The sequence below is a fragment of the Rattus norvegicus genome, chromosome 2 (genome assembly GCF_036323735.1).
Source record: "Rattus norvegicus strain BN/NHsdMcwi chromosome 2, GRCr8, whole genome shotgun sequence".
NCBI classification, from domain to species: domain Eukaryota; kingdom Metazoa; phylum Chordata; class Mammalia; order Rodentia; family Muridae; genus Rattus; species Rattus norvegicus.
Window position 1 is genome coordinate 111,210,883 of NC_086020.1, and position 23,013 is coordinate 111,233,895.

Below are 23,013 nucleotides of genomic sequence, written 5' to 3' on the forward strand. Positions count from 1 at the left end.
ATAATGGAGTAGAACCATAACAACAAGAATATAAAAGGAGATAAGCTGTAATCCAGCTCACAATTCTGGGTTACATGTTCATCACTACAGGGAATCATAAAAGCAAGGCAGCTGGTGACATTGTATCCAACCCAAGAATCGAAAGATGTGTGCAGGTCCACCTGCTTGCTTGCACCCATCTCAATTTCTCTGGTCTCCCTCAGTTCAGGACTCCTCCCTGCAGTAGAATTGGCCTTTCCACTTCTACAAATTAAGGCACCTACACAGACAAAACAGATGTAGACCACCCCTTCAAGAAGACTCTTCCCAGGGGAGTCTACATTGTGTCAAGTTGACAATGAAAATTAACCATCACATTTTTCAGTCTATTGTGAAAACAACCAAGATTTTCTCTTGCTCTGTTCTTCACACACAGCTTTTTTGCCACAGCTGTAACCTTATACAAGGATTTGATACAATATTTTATACTTTCTTCTAAATATTTTACATTATTTCTTATTTAAATAGTTTTTTCTGAATGCACTCAACATTTAAGATTAGATAATTTTTATTGTTATGGTCATAAAATATCTGAGGAACAAAAAAAAACTCTCAAAGAAATTCTATTTTGTATTTAAAATGTATGTAAAAGGGGTAGCATGGGTAAAGGAACAGTTCTCACATCCCAAAACCTCCTGCACTTTCCTAAACCAGTGTTTAGAAAACTTCTTACTTCATTCTAAACACCTGTCACTGCACCAAAAGGTAAGCTGTAGCCCTCGTGTCTCAGCAAAGAAGCTTCGTTTTACCATAGATTGATATCAGTATAGAAAATCACAAATGTCAAAGTGCAGAGATCAATTGACCATGGTGTGCCCTCCCCTAGTTAAAAAATTTACAACTCTACACTCAAGTCTCAGGGAACATTGTGAAGAAGAGAATATAAAGATTGAGTGAGCCAGAGACCATCACAGCTAATCTGAGATAGTCTCTAAAGACACACACACACACGCACGCACACACACACACACACACACACACACACACACGAACACAAAAGACATAAATGAAGACCGTGGATCTTGAAGGAGTTGGAGAGCAGAACAAGTAATATCTATATTATAAAGATATGATATATGAAAATCTCTAAGAGTTGATTTAAAATATTATATATACATGTAACCAAAATAGAAAAATGGATTCCTTCCTGAACCTGTGTGTGCCTGTGTGCCTGCCTGCCTGTTTGTCTGTCTGTGGGCGTGAGAGACAGAGCACACATGTGCATGGGGAACAGGTACACAGACTGGGATGAGAGGAAGACACTAGATGTCTTCCTCTATCAACTTTTGTCTTATTCTCCTTACATACAAGCTCTCACTGAAAAGGAAATCCTTAGCTAGATGACATGGAACATGAAACTGTCACCTCCTGTGACCTGGCAAGACTTCCAATGGAGGGGTGAGGATAACAATCCAGTCACAAAACCTGCAACCCACAGTTTTTCCTGCCTAAAAGAGGTGCAGGGATAAAAGGGGCACAGAAAGTGAGGGAGTGGACAACCAATGACTGACTCAACTTGAGTATCAATCATGAGACAGAACACCGCTGACACTATTGATAGAATTCTACTATACTTGGAGACAGACTCTAGCATAACAGTCATGTGAGAACAGCTGACAGAAACAGATGCAGAGACCTACAGCTAAACATTAGGCAGAGCTCGGGAAATCATGTGGAAGAAGGGGAGGAAGGATGGAAAGAGCCAGTGATCAAGAACACCACAAGAAAACCTACAGAAACAACTGTCCTGGGCCTATATGGTTCAAAGAGACTGACCCACCAACCAGAGAGTCACAGATATAACAGAGGTACAACTTGGTCCTCATGTGGGGCCTCTAACTGCAGGAGAAAGGGCTGTCTCTGTTTCTGATACCTGCATTTGGATCCTTTTCCCCTAACAGAGCTGCCTTGTCTAGGCTCAAGAGAAGATGTGCCCAGTTCTGCCAGAACTTGATATGCTAAGGCAGGTTGATATCTGTGGGAGTCTCCCCTTCTTTGAGGAGAAAGGGAGGGGACAGAGGGAGAAGTGAGTGGAGATAAGGACTGAGAGAGGGGAGGGAGAAAAACCATGATCAGGATGTTAAGTAAATAAATGAAGTACTTAATGAAAATAAAAGAAAATGAAATTCACCAGTTCATCCAGGCTGATGGGTAGAGAGCTACTAGGGTCTGGCTGCCCCTTCCCATACTGCTGGGTTACAGGCATGTGCTACTGTACCTGGATCTTATACACAGGTTCTAAAGATCTGAACACTGTGAGTCATCCTTGCATAGCAAGTGTTTGTACACATTAAACCATCTCAAAGCCCCCTGCCCTGAATCCTTTGTATACATGTGTCTTTACGTGAATATCACTTTTAATTCCCACCAAAATGTAGACTACACTGTGTCTTAGTTGAGTACTTAAAAACCCCAAGAGAAAAAGAATTATTCACAAAAGAACAATAAAGAAAAGATCAATGCTACACAGGTTAAAAGTCTACAATTGTTCAGGCACCATTCCTAAAAGCAAATATTAAAAGAAAAAAAGACTTATAATAAATGAGCAAATCATAGACTTGTAACATTTCCCCCAAACGCTTGAAAAATATATAAGGGGTTGTGTCAGCCCATATGAACACAACAATCTCCAGTGTGAAAGGCTTCAAAAGACTCAACAATTCATAAAAGGACTGAAACAAATAGACAAAAACCACACGTTGCTTCAATTGCAATAAAAGATGCAAACCAACCAGACACAGCCTTCAGCTCCGAAGCTAGGAGTGTGGGGTGTGCACCTGCTCTATGGACTGAAATAGATATTCTCATATGTTGTTGCTTCGTATTGAGGTTCCTTCTATGAAAGGCATCAAGGTGCTAAGGAATTAAACTTAAAAAGTCTTCTAATTTTACCTTGTTGCTGTTAATTTAATTTCAATCTGATAATTTAACACTTAAAATTCTATCCTGGGAATTTGGTTATATTATTATGGGAAGGATGTTAATGCAATATTGCCAGATGCATTGAAAACTAATTGATAATCACATTATTTATTAATAAATAGAAAGTGGCAAAACAGCGTTGTGTTGCTCAGCCTGAATATTAATCAACTGAATAATATATTTACTCACTAGAAATTAGATGTTTATTTAACAACAGAAAATATTTGTGATAGATTAAACTTAAATTAGCATCAAATCTGTTTCATGACTTCTTATATATAAATAATTTCTACATGTATATAAATATGCATTTATCTTAAATTAAACTATCAATTAAATTTCTATAGGTGTCATGGATCAATATTTATTGCATATTAATATTATATATCAAGGGTATTGAAAATATATAGAATTTCTTTTTAAAATTTTTAATTAAAAAATTTATTTCTTTTATGTGTATGTGGAAGTGCACATATGCTATCGTGTGCATATACATGTCAGAGAATAATTTACAGAAGTTTATTCTCTCCTCCCACCATATAAACTCCAGAAATTGCTGTCAGGTCTTCAGGCTCATTAGCAAGTGCCCTTACCCACTGAACAATCTCACCAATCCAAAGATTATACAAATGCACAATGTTTTAAATACATAAAATAACATAGTTTATGGCAGACATATAAATTAATGTGTCATGTATATTTAAAAGGCTTCTGATTCGATTTCATTATGACTAAGCTAAGACTGTATCTAAGTTGTTACTTCGCTGGCAGGTATAAGGCCCGGAGTTAAACTCCCAGCACTGCAAAGAGAAGTGATAAACAAAGAGCAAATGTGGTCAAGACTTCTTAGTGATCAATATGTTAACTCAGATACCAATTTGTAGAGAAGCAGGCTGAAACTGCTTCTTCCCTACTCAGAAAATCCATACTGGATGCTGGCCTCCTCTTTAACCCTCGCTAATAAACCTGAGTGAGTATGAGGGCAATTAATACAGAAGATTTACACTAACTCAGGAGATATCAAGGTTACCACAATACACATGGGATTTCTCTGACTAGCATTTTAAAATATGGTGCATGTTGGAGACGTAACTCTGTAGCAGGGTGCTTGCTTGCCTGGCATGACTAAGACTTTAGGTTTAATCTCCAGCACAAAAACAACAACAACAACAACAGCAGCAACAACAACAACAACAACACAATAACAATATTTGAAAAAGGAAGGAAACCCAATAGCTAAACTATTTTCCAGAACCTCCACAAAGAACCGTGCTGTCACCCAGCAGCTGACTCCACATCTTTCCAGCCATAGCTTTGCCATCTCACACCATAACCACTGCTCTTTTAGGTAGGAATCATGTACTTCCAAAGAGATTCAACTCCATGCCTTCCAAAGCCCTCACAATTACGTACTGGACACACTATCAAACAATGATTCGTTTTGGTCTGTTTCATGTCAAGGGGCTGTGTTCAATCATACATGTCCAGAAATGGCTTTGCTTTGGATATTTTGTTTGTATCAGTGGTCATTAATTCTGGCCTTGCATTTACTTCCTGCAGGCTTACATTCATAGTCCAAAGACTCGAAGTGCGAAATTACAGAAATAAAAAATGAACAAGTTCTAATCTGTGCTCTATTCTTAGCAGCATGATAGAGTATTTGCTATCTGCATCCACTCAGGGGTAAATTATCCCTATGTGTCATACGTACACATCCAGCATGCATTTACCCATCTATTGGTCATTGGCTAGCCACCTTGGTCATCTGCCTGACTGACAAGGATTTCAATACTTGAGTTCTGCAAAACACTCAATAGCCTGATGCTCCAACAGAATACCTCCCATGCTCACCATGCCTACAGTTCTAGCACAAAGGCACTGTAGCATCCACTGCACAAACATTTGTGCATTTCCACATTGTCACAAAAAACACAGAGTGTAAGAAGATGTTGTAAGGCAACAAAGAGGCCACATTCATATAAGGTCAATAGTGTATATGTTATATTCCTCTAGTAGTGGTATTTATAGCCTACCACTGCATCCATTTGATAAATGACACTTCACCATTCATATATACTCAATAGGGTTATGTTCAATCTGTGATGTCAAGATTTCAAGTGTTCAATTTGGTGAACACTCCTCAGTAGGTGGGAGGAACTTCCACTGAGTTGATCCATAGTAAGCTTTGCTCAATTATTGCCTTCTGTATTTTTGCTGACATTTTTTTAGGTAGGGTCTGTGCATGGAGTGGAATTCATTATGTAGACATGACTAGTTTCAAGCTCATGGAGATTCACCTGCCGCTGCCTAAGTCCTAGAATGAAATACATGCACCACCATGCCCAGAGGAATCTCTCATGACTGTAGATGGCCTGATTTGGAATTTAAGAACTCAGTTGATCTGTCTCTCAAATGATAGAGAGATACGTGCCCTACAATGTTACCAGTGGCAAGGTATAAATGTCCATGTGGCATTTGCTCCAGACTTGCCCAGATGTCTTTTGGTTTTTTTGGTTTTGTTTGTTTTGTTCCTTTCCCCTTTTCTTTCCTTTGACATTTATAGTGATGCAGATAAACTGCAGTAGGCTCCGTGTATTGTTCTCCTGTAAAAAGGATTTTTGTCTGCTTTTGTGTTTGAAATAAGTTGTCTCTCAGTAAAATTACAGGTGTTTTCTTCCACCACTACCAATTAAAGACACCATCCCTTTATTTCTAGATAGGTGTAACACCCAAAAGTCCTCTCTACAGCACTTACATCTTTCTTCCAAAGAATGCAAAGCAGCCTGTTTTCATCTGACTGCCCTCGGGTAATTTTTTTTTTCCTTTTTGCAAGTAGTCGTTAGTTCGCTTTGATGTTCTGTTGTGATTTGGAATTTGTGAGTAGAGATTTATGGATGTATTTTCTTTTTTTTTTTTTTTTTTTTTTTTTTTTTCTTGATCTAGAAATACTGAACATTTTTTTTTTTATTAACTTGAGTATTTCTTATATACATTTCGAGTGTTATTCCCTTTCCCGGTTTCCGGGCAAACATCCCCCTCCCCCCTCCCCTTCCTTATGGGTGTTCCCCTCCCAACCCTCCCCCCATTGCCGCCCTCCCCCCATAGACTAGTTCACTGTGGGTTCAGTCTTAGCAGGATGGATGTATTTTCTTTTCATGCTTTTTCAGATCTAGCCTACTCAGATCCTTTGACCTTCCTCCAACTCTCTCTTCTGCTTGAGGATTCCAGTTACACGTGTTAATACCGCTTTGAAAATTCTCTTCCAGATTGATGTGCTTTTACTTTCTTCCTCAATTTACTATAATTTTATTGCATCTTTGAGGTCACAGAAATATTCTATCAAACATAACTTACTGTGATGATTCTTCCTACTCGTGATCACCACACCACACATACACACACACAAACACACACACACATACACACACACACACACACACACACACACAAACACACACACACATACACACACACACACACACACTCACACACTCACACACCACAGTCCACGGTTTCATTAGTCAGCTTTTTCCGGTTTCAGGTTACAGAATCTAGATTGATCTAGTTTCATTCTGTTGCTGTGATAAAAGTGCTCTGACTAAAAGCAACTGAGGAGAAACACAATGTTTATTTAGCATGTGCTTCCAGGATATACTCAGTCAAGGAAGGAAGTCAGATAGCAACTCAAGACAGACTCTTGAAACAACCCATTGGAGAAGTGATGCTTGTACCGTTGCTTCCTGGATCTCTCTCTCTCTCTCTCTCTCTCTCTCTCTCTCTCTCTCTCTCTCTCTCTCCCTCTCTCAAAATAACTTTTATATAGTCCAGGACCCACTGGCCGAGAATGGCAACACCCACAGTGAATTTGGCACTCCCATATCAATTTTTGGCACTCCCATATCAATTTTTGGCACTCCCATATCAATTGAGACAATCAGGAAAACCACTCACAGACATATTCATAAACCAATTTGATAAGACACTCTCCTTGGTTGATTCTAGGCCTTGCAATGATGACAGTCTATGCTAATTAGGACATAGGTGTTATAAGCATTTAACTACAAGAGTGGTTTTCAACTCGTGGATTTCAATCCCTTTGAAAGTTGAACCACCTTTTCATTGGGGTTGCCTAAGACTATCTCTATATCATATATTTCTGTTATAACTCATAACAGTAGGAAAATTACAATTCTAAAGCAGGACCAAAAATAATTTTATGATTGGGGGGCTCACCAAAACATAAGGAACTGTATAAATGTGTCACTGGATAGGAAGGTTGAGAACCACTGAACTATACATTCACTTGAATGTGTACTTTTAGGGAAACTATAATACAGTATTTTTAAGATGTATTTCTTATTACCCATTGCTAGCAAAAGAAAATTGAATTGATTTTTATGTATTGACCTTGTGCCTTCTGAGACTGGGAATTCACTTGGAGCTAGAATGAGGGGTTTTGCTTATTTGTATTTTTAGGATACATCAGATTGCATATTTAGGCACTAAATCTATGTGGGAATATGGTTATTTAGTCCTTCTTTCCCAGGCAATCTGCAATTTATTTCATTTTCTTCTTTCTTCTACTGGGTAGAACTTCTTTGATGAAGCCAAATTGTAGTGGTCAGAACAGTTCATCTCTTTATAATCTTCTATAGGGGCACGGGACTAAGGGATTTCAAGAGAAATGATTCATTGGCTCCTTTATAATTGTGCTATAAGCCATGGTCCTAATACCTATAACACCTGCACAGCAGCTTTTGATCCCTGGTTTCTAAGCATATGACTAGGAAGAGACCTTGGATCTCACCTCAGGCATGTGCAATATTGACCTTTAGTTACCATTATCTAAGTTCCTATCAGTTACACAAGCTAGAGAGTTTTCTTTTCTTCTCACATTATTAGCTGGTTAAGATTTACTGCCCTGCACTTTTAATGAGGGTGAAACAATCATCTATTTCACTGTTTACAGAACTAAGTTCAAATTACTACAGTACTAAAGATCAAAAACTTGTTTCCTTTTACTACACAGTTAATAGTATGCAAACTGACTACTTTGGAGTTAAAAATACTCCCAGGAACTTTGCATTCCCAGATCAACTTGGTCCTATGTGTTAGCATTTTGTCTAAGCTCCCCCTCAAGGTTACCTGGCAACAGCCAGGTGTGCTGACTCACTATACAAAGGGATGCTCACCCCCTCTGCTCTCTCTTGCTCTCTTGCCTTCTTGCATTCACTCTGTTCTCTTGACCCTTTCTCCCCTGCTCATGGCCATCCTCTACTCCTCTACTACTACTACAACTTCTCTCTCTCTCTCTCTCTCTCTCTCTCTCTCTCTCTCTCTCTCTGTGTGTGTGTGTGCGTGTGTGTGTGTGTGTGTGTGTGTGTGTGTGTGTGTGTGTGTGTTTCTACTATCCTCTCAACTTTCCTCCCCACGCAATGAATAAACTGTTCTATACTCTACCTTCATATGGCTGGTCCCTCAGGGAAGAGACGTCTTAGCATGAGCCCTTGGAGGCAACCCCTTCCCCCATCCCTAACTACACATCCAACAATTATTTACTCTCCTCTTTTTATAAACAACATTATGGATTTCAGCTACTTAAATTAAGGAAGTTTTATGAAATTTCACATACATGTATACACACATAAGGATATATACAGACCACACACACACATCTATGCACATATATACACAACACAGAAACACAGACACGCACGAGTATACACATGCACACACACACACACACACACACACACACACACACACACACACACCACACGCGCGCGCAAATGAAAAAGGAAACAAATCTTAAAAAAGGAAAAAGTATTCCCTGAAAAGGGTTGAAGGGACACCTTGTTGATGGTGCTGTTCCTACATCAGTCAGGAGCCAAGCAGTTGACAGTCCTTTGTTAATTCCAGCTTGATGCCTGGCTTGGTAGCCAAAGCTGTTTTATGCCTAGGACACAAAAATCAAAATAAATCAAGTCAAATCCAGGCAGCATGGGAGGAGAAAGATAGACAGAGACCTGCAGACCACCCACCGAGCTGCCTTCCAGCACTTGTCACAGGTGGACTATAGATTCCTGCTTGCCAGAGAATGTCACCTAGAGGCCCACCAGCAGGTCCAGACTGCAGTGGGAACCACCACAATGTGCTAGTACGTGGTGGACAGATGGGAGAGAAATAGAAGAGGAACAGATTGAGCATAATGAAGAGAAATGGGACTGGAGATTTGAGGGTAGAAAGGAATATCTGGCCAGCCTCACCACCTAGGTTCACAGTGATGTCCCAGACTGAGAGTCATGTCTGGGTCTGTGGATATTCAGCAGCAGGGATCTTTGTCCATGGCTCATATTATAACTAGAGACCATGTGGATGTTCAGGGGCTGTGCAGAAAGGTCCCCGCCCCTCACTGGCTGTGACTGGTCCCACCTCTCACCATCTATAGCAGTCTAGAGAGCAAGCCCTGTACCTCATCTGGACAGCAGAGCAAACTGATCCTGGTGTTAAGAACCCAGGTGAACCACCCGCAAGGGTGAGAGCATGGGAGAGCTGCCATGAGGTGGCTTGGGTGTGGGGGTATTGCCGTCCCCCTACTTCACCCATTAGTACCTGTAGCAGTTGAGAGAGCTGGTCCGGGTCATGTAAATGGGGAAGCTGGCCCTGTCCCTATTAGGCTGAAATATTCGGGAGAACGGGCTCTGCACCTGGCCTCAGCAGCACAGTAGATCCAAGCCTGGCTGTAGAGGGATGGGAGAGGTACTACCAGTGGATGAGTGTGAAAGGAAGAGAGGGCGGAGAGGGAGGGAGAGAGAGAGAGAAAGAGAGAGAGAGAGAGAGAGAGAGAGAGAGAGAGAGAGAGAGAGAAATGGCCTTACCACTGTCTGTTGTGAGGTGGGGTGTTGCAGGAGAATGACCTTCCCTCCTCACCCCTCACCACCTGTGGTAGTTGGGAGAGTTGGCCCCGGATCATGAGGCTCACTGGCTGTAGCACTTGCTGGAGTGTGCCCTGCACCTTGATTGAGCAATACAGTGAAGCTGGCCCAGGTGATGAAGGCACAAGTAAGCTGCCAGGAGGAAGAGAGAGGAAGACCTTTCCCAGACCCATGCCGCCTACAGCACTTGGGAAAGTAGGCTTAGCACACTGATTGGGCAGACAAGTGTGTGCAAGTAAGCCAGCCCTGAGGACATGAAAATAAGAGAGCTGACCCTGCCTCCTGCCAATGGTAGCACTGGGTGGCCTAGCTGGAGCAGTGCTAGTGAGCTTGCCGTGGTGGTCTGGATAAGAGAGAGCTAAGTCAGCAGCCTGACCAGCTCAGCTACCACACAGACCCAGATCCAAGGTTCTGAGATAGCCCATCCCAAAATTCGTGTCTGTGAATGGTTGGGACCAGTGTAAGGGCCAGTCCTGCTGATCTGAAGCTACAGGGTCTCCATGACACAGGACAACAACAGGACAACTAGAATAAGTTCCGGTGAGGATCCAATACTGATGGTGTAACAGAAGCCAGAGAACTCAAACCAGACCAATGACTCATTTCAATGAACATTTGCAAGTGAAGATGTATAGAGAGAGGGGTATGCTATGGGGCACACTGGGACATAGTACAGTTTCGACCAGGAGATCTTTTTTCATCTTTTGGTGTGTGTGTGTGTGTGTGTGTGTGTGTGTGTGTGTGTGTGTGTGTGTCTGTGTGTGTGTGTCTGTGTGTCTGTGTGTCTGTGTGTTTATTTTGTATGTTTTTTCATTTGGGAGGGAGGTTTTAAGAGCAATATGGGCAGATATGAGAAGGCAAAATGGAGAGATGAATGGGACTAGGGTGCATGAGGTGAAACTGACAAAGAAGCAGCAAAAAGTTAAAAACAAAACAAGGAAAAAAGAAATATATATCATAAACAAAAATAAAGTCCACATCGCTTTTGTATTCATTGTAGAAACATAAAATGGATTTATTATTTATGTTTGTGGATACGTGAAGCACTGCTGCACTGCCACCATCGCTGCTAGTTTTTTATTTTATAAAAAATTAGCCCATGGAAATTTGAAAAAATGTGCAGACAAAGCTAGACTCCTGAAGCCAGGCCAGGATAAAATGACAAATTGAGATCATTCTGGCCAAAACTGAGGTAATGGTCATAATTGGGGTATGATGGTTTTTGTTTTCACTAGTTATTAACACACACAAAGCAAGCAAATAAACAAAACGGTCAATTAAAACATGGTGAAGAGATTATGGGAAGCTAGAACAAATCCTGAATCTATTAAAAAAAAAAAAAACAAACAACAAAAAACATACATCACCCCCAGGGCCCAGTAACTCTTCCAAATGCCACTTTTCTGAAGCTTTTTCTTGTTTTCTGTTTTGTGTCATTTCCTTGGAACCCTGATATGGGTAAATATAAGATGGGAAAAATGCATGCTGCTGTGTTTAGGTAACAACTGGTTGAACCAGGAAATACAGTACATTAACTTAATTAACATGCAGGTCTGCACCATGTCCAGAGGCAGCAGGGGTAACAGGGGTAACAGAGTCAGCCTTGTGGGGATCCATTTTTTCATCAGGAATGAATATGGCATTCTTGAAATTTGTTACCCCTGAGTAGGAGGTCAAGTTACGTTTTGACTTTACAGCCTGACAACATAATCAATTGACATTATTGGAAAAGGGAGGAAATGTATTATATACCATAACACTTGAGAGACATTTAATTTGATAACATACTGAAAATGCTATGGGCTGACTTAAGGGAAGAAAAAGGACAAGAAACAAAGTTGAGTCTTTATTGATATTTCATTGAATATTTATATTTTATTAAAAGCAACTACATTAAAACAGTCCTTAAGACCCAGCTATACCTTTCCTGGGTATACAACCAAAAGATGATCCAATATACAACAAAGACACATGCTCTACTATGTTCATAGCAGCCTTATTTATAATAGCCAGAAGCTGGAAAGAACCCAGATGCCCTTCAATAGAGGAATGGATACAGAAAATGTGGTACATCTACACAATGGAGTACTACACAGCTATCAAAAACAATGACTTCATGAAATTCTTAGGCAAATGGATGGAACTGGAAAATATCATCCTGAGTGAGATAACTCAACCACAGCAAAACACACTTGGTATGCAATCACTGATAAGTGGATATTAGCCAAAAAGCTCCAATTGCCCAAGATATAATCCACAGACCACATGAAACTCAAGGATGACCAAAATGCAGATGCTTCACTCCTTCTTTAAAAGGGGAACAAAAATATCCATAGGACAGGATAGGGAGGCAAAGTTTAGAGCAGCAACTGAAGGAACAGCCATTCAGAGCCTGCCCCACATGTGGCCCATACATATACAGCCACCCAATTAGATAAGATGGATGAAGCAAAGAAGTGCAGGCCGACAGGTACCGGATGTAGATCTCTCCTGAGAGACACAGCCAGAATATGGCAAATACATAGGCGAATGCCAGCAGCAAACCACTGAACTGAGAACAGGACCCCCATTGAAGGAATCAGAGAAAGAACTGAAAGAGCTTGAAGGGGCTTGAGACCCCATATGAACAACAATGCCAACCAACCAGAGCTTCGAGGGACTAAGTCACTACCCAAACACTATACATGGACTGACCCAGGGCTCCAACTGCATATGTAGTAGTGAATAGCCTTGTTGGGGCACCAGTGGAAGGGGAAACCCTTGGTCCTGCCAAGGTTGGACCCCCAGTATAGGGGATTGTTGGGGGTAGTGGCAATGGGGGAGGAGTGGGGAGGGGAACACCCATATAGAAGGGGAGTGGGAGGGATTAGGGTGCTGACAATTGGAAACCAGGAAAGGGAATAACATCTGAAATGTAAACAAGAAATACCCAATTTAATAAAAATTGGGGAAAAAATAGTCCTCCAGTCAGGAAATACAATTTCACTTTTTATATTTTCAGCCACTGATTACATTTTTTTGAGACAAATTCTCTCCATGTAGTCCTGCCTGTCTTGGAACACTCTATGTAAACTAGGCTATCTCTGCCTCCATCGTGTTCTATACTGATTAATGTTTTAGTAAGGAATAAATTTATATGGTTCAAAATCAAACTATAGAAACAGAAATGGAGAAATATCAGGTCCTCCAATAGGACAGTCTAAGGAGAAAAGAAATACAGGTCACCCAGTTCTTTTTTTAAAAAATCAACAAAAAAATATACAAAAGATGTTGATGTCAGTGTTTCATGATATGCCTACCTTCATAAGGAGTTGGAACTGTATCTAAACCTCTTAGCTGAGCAGCAGCTCTCTGCGCCCAGACCCTGTGGGAAAGAGACCTCACCGCCTGGTCAGGTGGGCACTCCTAAGGCTGCAGAGCAGAAGAGACCACCAACACTGACCACCCCTGCCCACATCCCTGGCCCAAGAGGAAACTGTATAAGGCCTCTGGACTCCCGTGGGGGAGGGCCCAGGAGCGGCAGGACCCCTGCCTGAGACACCTCCGGAACCTGAAGGAAACAGACCGGATAAACAGTTCTCTGCACCCAAATCCCGTGGGAGGGAAAGCTAAACCCTCAGAGAGGCAGACACGCCTGGGAAACCAGAAGAGACTGCACTATGCATACACATCTCGGACGCCAGAGGAAAACACCAAAGACCATCTGGAACCCTGGTGCACTGAAGCGCCCGGAAGGGGCGGCACAGGTCTTCCTGGTTGCTGCCTCCGCAGAGAGCCCGTGGGCAGCACCCCGCGAGCAAACTTGAGCCTCGGGACCACAGGTAAGACCAACTTGTCTGCTGCAAGAAAGCTGCCTGGTGAGCTTGGGACACACGGAAGCAGAATTCCTCTAGGACCGGGCACGTCCTGTGTTTACCGGAAGTCCCACACCCGCGGATCCCGGCCTGCAGCAGCTCTCTGCGCCCAGACCCTGTGGGAAAGAGACCTCACCGCCTGGTCAGGTAGGCACTCCTAAGGCTGCAGAGCAGAAGAGACCACCAACACTGCCCACCCCTGCCCACATCCCTGGCCCAAGAGGATGCTGTATAAGGCCTCTGGACTCCCGTGGGGGAGGGCCCAGGAGCGGCAGGACCCCTGCCTGAGACACCTCCGGAACCTGAAGGAAACAGACCGGATAAACAGTTCTCTGCACCCAAATCCCGTGGGAGGGAGAGCTAAACCTTCAGAGAGGCAGACAAGCCTGGGAAACCAGAAGAGACTGCTCTCTGTACATACATCTTGGACGCCAGAGGAAAACACCAAAGGCCATCTGGAACCCTGGTGCACTGAAGCTCCCGGAAGGGGCGGCACAGGTATTCCTGGTTGCTGCCGCTGCAGAGAGCCCGTGGGCAGCACCCCGCGAGTGAACTTGAGCCTCGGGACCACAGGTAAGACCAACCTGTCTGCTGCAAGAACGCTGCCTGGTGAACTCAAGACACAGGCCCACAGGAACAGCTGAAGACCTGTAGAGAGGAAAAACTACACGCCCGAAAGCAGAACACTCTGTCCCCATAACTGACTGAAAGAAAACAGGAAAACAGGTCTACAGCACTCCTGACACACAGGCTTATAGGACAGTCTAGCCACTGTCAGAAATAGCAGAACAAAGTAACACTAGAGATAATCTGATGGCGAGAGGCAAGCGCAGGAACCCAAGCAACAGAAACCAAGACTACATGGCATCATCAGAGCCCAATTCTCCCACCAAAACAAACATGGAATATCCAAACACACGAGAAAAGCAAGATCTAGTTTCAAAATCATATTTGATCATGATGCTGGAGGACTTCAAGAAAGACATGAAGAACTCCCTTAGGGAAACACAGGAAAACATTAATAAACAAGTAGAAGCCTACAGAGAGGAATCGCAAAAATCCCTGAAAGAATCGCAAAAATCCCTGAAAGAATTCCAGGAAAACACAATCAAACAGTTGAAGGAACTAAAAATGGAAATAGAAGCAATCAAGAAAGAACACATGGAAACAACCCTGGATATAGAAAACCAAAAGAAGAGACAAGGAGCTGTAGATACAAGCTTCACCAACAGAATACAAGAGATGGAAGAGAGAATCTCAGGAGCAGAAGATTCCATAGAAATCATTGACTCAACTGTCAAAGATAATGTAAAGCAGAAAAAGCTACTGGTCCAAACACATACAGGAAATCCAGGACTCAATGAGAAGATCAAACCTAAGGATAATAGGTATAGAAGAGAGTGAAGACTCCCAGCTCAAAGGACCAGTAAATATCTTCAACAAAATCATAGAAGAAAACTTCCCTAATCTAAAAAAAGAGATACCCATAGGCATACAAGAAGCCTACAGAACTCCAAATAGATTGGACCAGAAAAGAAACACCTCCCGTCACATAATAGTCAAAACACCAAACGCACAAAATAAAGAAAGAATATTAAAAGCAGTAAGGGAAAAAGCTCAAGTAACATATAAAGGCAGACCTATCAGAATCACACCAGACTTCTCGCCAGAAACTATGAAGGCCAGAAGATCCTGGACTGATGTCATACAGACCCTAAGAGAACACAAATGCCAGCCCAGGTTACTGTATCCTGCAAAACTCTCAATTAACATAGATGGAGAAACCAAGATATTCCATGACAAAACCAAATTTACACAATATCTTTCTACAAATCCAGCACTACAAAGGATAATAAAGGGTAAAGCCCAACATAAGGAGGCAAGCTATACCCTAGAAGAAGCAAGAAACTAATCGTTTTGGCAACAAAACAAAGAGAATGAAAGCACACAAACATAACCTCATATCCAAATATGAATAAACGGGAAGCAATAATCACTATTCCTTAATATCTCTCAACATCAATGGCCTCAACTCCCCAATAAAAAGACATAGATTAACACACTGGATACGCAACGAGGACCCTGCATTCTGCTGCCTACGGGAAACACACCTCAGAGACAAAGACAGACATTACCTCAGAGTGAAAGGCTGGAAAACAACTTTCCAAGCAAATGGTTGGAAGAAGCAAGCTGGAGTAGCCATTCTAATATCAAATAAAATCAATTTCCAACTAAAAGTCATCAAAAAAGATAAGGAAGGACACTTCATATTCATCAAAGGAAAAATCCACCAAGATGAACTCTCAATCCTAAATATCTATGCCCCAAATACAAGGGCACCTACATACGTAAAAGAAACCTTACTAAAGCTCAAAACACACATTGCACCTCACACAATAATAGTGGGAGATTTCAACACCCCACTCTCATCAATGGACAGATCATGGAAACAGAAATTAAACAGAGATGTAGACAGACTAAGAGAAGTCATGAGCCAAATGGGCTTAACGGATATTTATAGAACATTCTATCCTAAAGCTAAAGGATATACCTTCTTCTCAGCTCCTCATGGTACTTTCTCCAAAATTGACCATACAATTGGTCAAAAAACGGGCCTCAACAGGTACAGAAAGATAGAAATAATCCCATGTGTGCTATCGGACCACCACGGCCTAAAACTGGTCTTCAATAACAATCAAGGAAGAATGCCCACATATATTTGGAAATTGAACAATGCTCTACTCAATGATAACCTGGTCAAGGAAGAAATAAAGAAAGAAATTAAAAACTTTTTAGAATTTAATGAAAATGAAGGTACAACATACCCAAACTTACGGGACACAATGAAAGCTGTGCTAAGAGGAAAACTCATAGCGCTGAGTGCCTGCAGAAAGAAACAGGAAAGAGCATATGTCAGCAGCTTGACAGCACACCTAAAAGCTCTAGAACAAAAAGAAGCAAATACACCCAGGAGGAGTAGAAGGCAGGAAATAATCAAACTCAGAGCTGAAATCAACCAAGTAGAAACAAAAAGAAGGGGATACAGATCGGAAAAGAAGAAGTCAAAATATCACTATTTGCAGATGACATGATAGTATATTTTAGTGATCCCAAAAGTTCCACCAGAGAACTACTAAAGCTGATAAACAACTTCAGCAAAGTGGCTGGGTATAAAATTAACTTAAATAAATCAGTTGCCTTCCTCTATACAAAAGAGAAAGAAGCCGAGAAAGAAATTAGGGAAACGACACCCTTCATAATAGACACAAATAATATAAAGTACCTCGGTGTGACTTTAACAAAGCAAGTAAAAGATCTGTACAATAAGAACTTCAAGACACTGAAGAAGGAAATTGAAGAAGACCTCAGAAGATGGAAAGATCTCCCATGCTCATGGATTGGCAGGATTAATATAGTAAAAATGGCCATTTTACCAAAAGCGATCTACAGATTCAATGCAATCCCCATCAAAATACCAATCCAATTCTTCAAAGAGTTAGACAGAACAATTTCAAATTCATCTGGAATAACAAAAAGCCCAGGATAGCTAAAGCTATCCTCAACAATAAAAGGACTTCAGGGGGAATCACTATCCCTGAACTCAAGCAGTATTACAGAGCAATAGTGATAAAAACTGCATGGTATTGGTACAGAGACAGACAGATAGACCAATGGAATAGAATTGAAGACCCAGAAATGAACCCACACACCTATGGTCACTTGATTTTTGACAAAGGAGCCAAAACCATCCAATGGAAAAAAGATAGCATTTTCAGCAAATGGTGCTGGTTCAACTGGAGGTCAACATGTAGAAGAATGCAGATCGATCCATCCTTATCACCCTGTACAAAGCTTAAGTCCAAGTGGATCAAGGACCTCCACATCAAACCAGATACACTCAAACTAATAGAAGAAAAACTAGGGAAGCATCTGGAACACATGGGTACTGGAAAAAATTTCCTGAACAAAACACCAATGGCTTACACTCTAAGATCAAGAATCGACAAATGGGATCTCATAAAACTGCAAAGCTTCTGTAAGGCAAAGGACACTGTGGTTAGGACAAAACGGCAACCAACAGATTGGGAAAAGATCTTTACCAATCCTACAACAGATAGAGGCCTTATATCCAAAATATACAAAGAACTCAAGAAGTTAGACTGCAGGGAAACAAATAACCCTATTAAAAAATGGGGCTCAGAGCTAAACAAAGAATTCACAGCTGAGGAATGCCGAATGGCTGAGACACACCTAAAGAAATGTTCAACATCTTTAGTCATAAGGGAAATGCAAATCAAAACAACCCTGAGATTTCACCTCACACCAGTGAGAATGGCTAAGATCAAAAACTCAGGGGAGAGCAGATGCTGGCGAGGATGTGGAGAAAGAGGAACACTCCTCCATTGTTGGTGGGATTGCAGACTGGTACAACCATTCTGGAAATCAGTCTGGAGGTTCCTCAGAAAATTGGACATTGAACTGCCTGAGGATCCAGCTATACCTCTCTTGGGCATATACCCAAAAGATGCCCCAACATATAAAAAAGACACGTGCTCCAGTATGTTCATTGCAGCCTTATTTATAATAGCCAGAAGCTGGAAAGAACCCAGATGCCCTTCAACAGAGGAATGGATACAGAAAATGTGGTACATCTACACAATGGAATATTACTCAGCTATCTAAAACAACGAGTTTATGAAATTCGTAGGCAAATGGTTGGAACTGGAAAACATCATCCTGAGTGAGCTAACCCAATCACAGAAAGACATACATGGTATGCACTCACTGATGAGTGGCTATTAGCCCAAATGCTTGAATTACCCTAGATGCCTAGAAGACATGAAACTCAAGACGGATGATCAAAATGTGAATGCTTCACTCCTTCTTTAAAAGGGGAACAAGAATACCCTTGGCAGGGAAGAGAGAGGCAAAGATTAAAACAGAGACTGAAGGAACACCCATTCAGAGCCTGCCCCACATGTGGCCCATACATATACAGCCACCCAATTAGACAAGATGGATGAAGCAAAGAAGTGCAGACCGACAGGAGCCGCATGTAGATCGCTCCTGAGAGACACAGCCAGAATACAGCAAATACAGAGGCGAATGCCAGCAGCAAACCACTGAACTGAGAATAGGACCCCCGTTGAAGGAATCAGAGAAAGAACTGGAAGAGCTTGAAGGGGCTCGAGACCCCATATGTACAACAATGCCAAGCAACCAGAGCTTCCAGGGACTAAGCCACTAACTAAAGACTATACATGGACTGACCCTGGACTCTGACCTCATAGGTAGCAATGAATATCCTAGTAAGAGCACCAGTGGAAGGGGAAGCCCTGGGTCCCGCTAAGACTGAACCCCCAGTGAACTAGACTTGTGGGGGGAGGGCGGCAATGGGGGGGAGGTTTGGGAGGGGAACACCCATAAGGAAGGGGAGGGGGGAGGGGGATGTTTGCCCGGATACCGGGAAAGGGAATAACACTCGAAATGTATATAAGAAATACTCAAGTTAATAAAAAAAAAAACCTCTTAGCTGATAATGAGATAAAAGAAGAGAGGCATTGTGCAAGGAAACCAGACCACGCATGCTGGTAGAGAAAGGTGTACGTCATTCGAGCTAGCACAGCACTGCATCTCCATGTCTGACTGTCATGATGACATGAGTGCTGCTTTCTTTCAGGACAAAAAAGACTGCTAGAGCATGCTTCTCACATCTGTTGTCTTAACAAATCTCCTTTGGCTAAAAACAATCCTGGTGTCAAGTTGGAAAACTGTGAGCAAGTATATTTAACTACTCTTCAGTGACACACACATAGCCAGGTGGATCAACTAATCTCATAAATAAATAAATAAATAAATAAATAAATAAATAAATAAATAAATAAATGTGATTAATTTTTAAATTGACATTTTGCATCTAAATATCTTATGTTAAACCAGAAATTCTTGTTGACCACTAGTAGTAGATGTTTACAAATATTTTTAAAATTCTTGAAGAAAGCAGTTGGGGGTTTTGGTGGGATAGGAACAATGTATCTGGTTCTTTAGAAAATGTGTTAAGGAAGATACAGACATTTCAAAAATACAAATATCCGAAATACAAAATTAATAATATTGGCATGTCACTTTATTGTAAACTGATATCAGATTTGATGGCTGTTAATACTTAGTATTTAGAATTAAATTATACTATGATAGAGTCACTCAGCTTCTAGCTGCATAAGGATGTCTTGGGAAAAATAACATAATAAAATTTCATTTACAAGGTAGGCATAACTCTATTGATTCTTCACTGAAAAGGAATTAGAAGGTTTGATCCACGTACTATTGAAAAGTAAACATACAAGATTGGGCTCAATTAGTTAAAAGAAGAAAGCCTGGATGAAGTTAAATGGGAAAGGAAGGGAGGGTACAGAGGCTGGATACTGGAGGAGCTGGAGGGACAGGGTAAATGTGACCAAGTTCATTGTGTGAAAGTCTCAAAAAATATAATTATTATTTTTAAAAAAGAAAAGTGCACACACATTTGAATGGGATAAATTAACTTATTTCTTATGGAAAGACACCTGGACTTGTGGATTCTATGCCCAAAAATTCTACCTCATTTAAGGAGCAACTTTCCCATAAGTTAAGGTGTCAAACAAATTTCTTCCTGTAAGTCCCACCTGCTATGAGTCCTAAGTCACTACACTGTGTGCAGCAAAGTGGGCATGCCTACCCCGTAAACACTCCTCTCTTAAGGTTATGGTTCCAGAGAGGAGATGGCAGAATAATAAAATAACCAGCTTCAGAGATCCTTAGAGATGACAGCTACAGCCTGACTTTAAGTGTTACTATGCAACAGGCTGTGCTCCTGGCACTTTCACTGTGTAAAGTCACATAAATGTGACAGGACAACAAAATGGATATTATTACTTCCACTTTCTAGAAATGGAAACTGAGGTACAAAGTATTTTTAGAGGTTTTCATTTCTTTTTATCATTATATTTTTGTTATTTAACCATTTTTAAATTTAAATATATTTTGATCATATTCTCTCCCTCCTCCAAGTCCTTCTAAATCCTCTCTTCCTTCCTACCCACAAAACTTCTTTCTCAAAAATAAACCCAAAATAAACAAACAAAAAACCCATAATAACAACAATGAAAACAAAAACACCAAAGACCCATGGTAACAACAAAAACCCTCAAACCTAGGAAAAACACAATAATACCTTCTTGATATCTTGGTATCTTGATAAGTGAAACCATATTCTCAAAGATAAAGAGTCCCACTTGGCATGGTAGATCACACTGTAATCCAGGTACTTAGGAGCTGAGGTGGGAAGGCTGGTAAGAGGCTGGGACAAACCTGGGATACACCCTGAGTTCCGAGCCAGTTTGAGCTACAGTGTGAAACCCTATCTCAAAAAGCCCAAATCATTGGGTTATTGGAGGCACAAAATATTTAAATGCTTTGCCCAAGGTCATAGTTCATAAGTTATAGCTTGAAACGAATCCCAAGGTCTGCATTCTTTAAAAGTTGAAGGTTATTACCAAGTAATTCAAAGTTGAAAAACATCACCCTGGGTTAAATGTTTGGCTGGAATCTGGGATCTAATACAAACTGATGACCCTTGAAAGGAATTCATCACTCATATTCCTAGTTTTTCATTACTATATGACCACACTTAAGAAAACTTAAGCCTGGCTGTCCTTCTTGATTAGAATATGTAATCATATACTTTCCTTTATCTCAAGAAACACCTATGAAAGTCTATTAACTCAATGTAGAATAATGGCACTCATTTTTATGGAAAGATAAAGGCTTGAGAATGCCAATGTTAATCCTCAATGAATACTTAAAACTTAAAACTATGTTCACTTAATACAAAACGATTTTATTAGAAATAATTGAAGTAATTACTCCCAAATTGATCTATGCTTCCCACTGCTCCAGATTTCTAACTCATTTTCTTTTAAGCTTTTAATGTTTCAAATGTAAAGTGCTTTGAGAAATTTGTAAAAGATGCTTTTTAAAAATACACACTGTCAAAGTGTTGCCAGCTACTGTAAAACTGAGTTCTATCAGCCATTGTGCATATCAAAATGCTAAAGTGATTCATCTTAGACTTCCTATGTTCCTTACAGGACCTATACCACAGTCAGAGTGGTTTTAAACAGAGAACAAGAGAATGACAGTCTTTCAAGAAAATGACCTTGGGTGAATGAGTGAATTGAATTTCCTACATACTTACATCAAAAGAAACCAAACTTCTTCCCCTTCCCTCACCCCGCTCCTTGTTGATACTGAGGACTGAGAAAGGGGCCTAGTGGATGCTGCACAAGTGTGAGCATTGATGTTTGAATCTCCAGAATCCCCATAAAGCTGAGGGCAGTGTTGTATGTCTGAGATCTGAGTGTCTTAACAGAGGCAGGAGGCAAAAGGGTGAACATTCCTGGAGCCTTGCTGTGGGTGAGCCTGCCTCGTGCATGCAGTGCCAAACAAGACAAAGAAAACATAGCAAGCGAGAAAGAAGACAGAAGGCAAGAACCAACACTGTGGTTCCACATTCCCACTGTATCATGGCGTACATTTATCTGTGTGCTTCCCCTCTCCCACACACATTATATACACACATACATGTATATACACCACACACACACACACACACACACACACACACACTTATACTCACCAAGAGAACATTATACACATGCTTTGAGGACTAAATGATATTTTATTCTAGAATACTGAACTTGTAAAGCAGGAGCTTCCAATCAGTTTTGGAAGTTAAACAAATGGAAGACTCTATTTTTAAATGTGAATATTAATTTTTCAAATGTTTCTTCTAAGTGTTTAGTAACTTAACTAAGTAAAATTAACTTCCCTTTAATTGATTTTTAAAGATAATCTTAGAGCATTTGAGAAAGTCTAGTGAGTCATGGAAACTGTGTCAATCCCCTGGCTCCCTTCAATAGTCATTTCTTATCTCTTTCCATATTGTAGAGGTTTTACATGAACACTTAACTCTGTTCTCCCTTCTCACCTCTCCCCCTCCTTCTTCCCTCTCCCCTCCCCCTTCCCCTCTCCTCCCTTCCCTCTCTCCTGTCTCCCTCCCCTCTCTCCCCTCCCCTTTCCCCTCTGCCCTCCCTCTTTCCACTCCCGCTCTCCCCTCACTCGCTCTCCCCTCTCCCCTTTCCCCTCTTGATGGCTCTTGCTCTGGCTCTCTTTCTGTCCATGTTGATACTGAAGACTGAGAATGGAGCCCCAGTGGATAAAGC

General features: G+C 41.1%; 1 non-coding gene across 1 annotated transcript; it reads left to right on the top strand.

The window, feature by feature from the left end:
* Positions 1 to 8,786: 8,786 nt before the first annotated feature.
* LOC120101266 (small nucleolar RNA SNORA48) lies at positions 8,787 to 8,930 on the top strand. Its single transcript, XR_005501641.1, has one exon. It is a non-coding gene; the product is annotated as a small nucleolar RNA SNORA48 (small nucleolar RNA).
* The last annotated feature ends 14,083 nt before the right edge of the window (positions 8,931 to 23,013 follow it).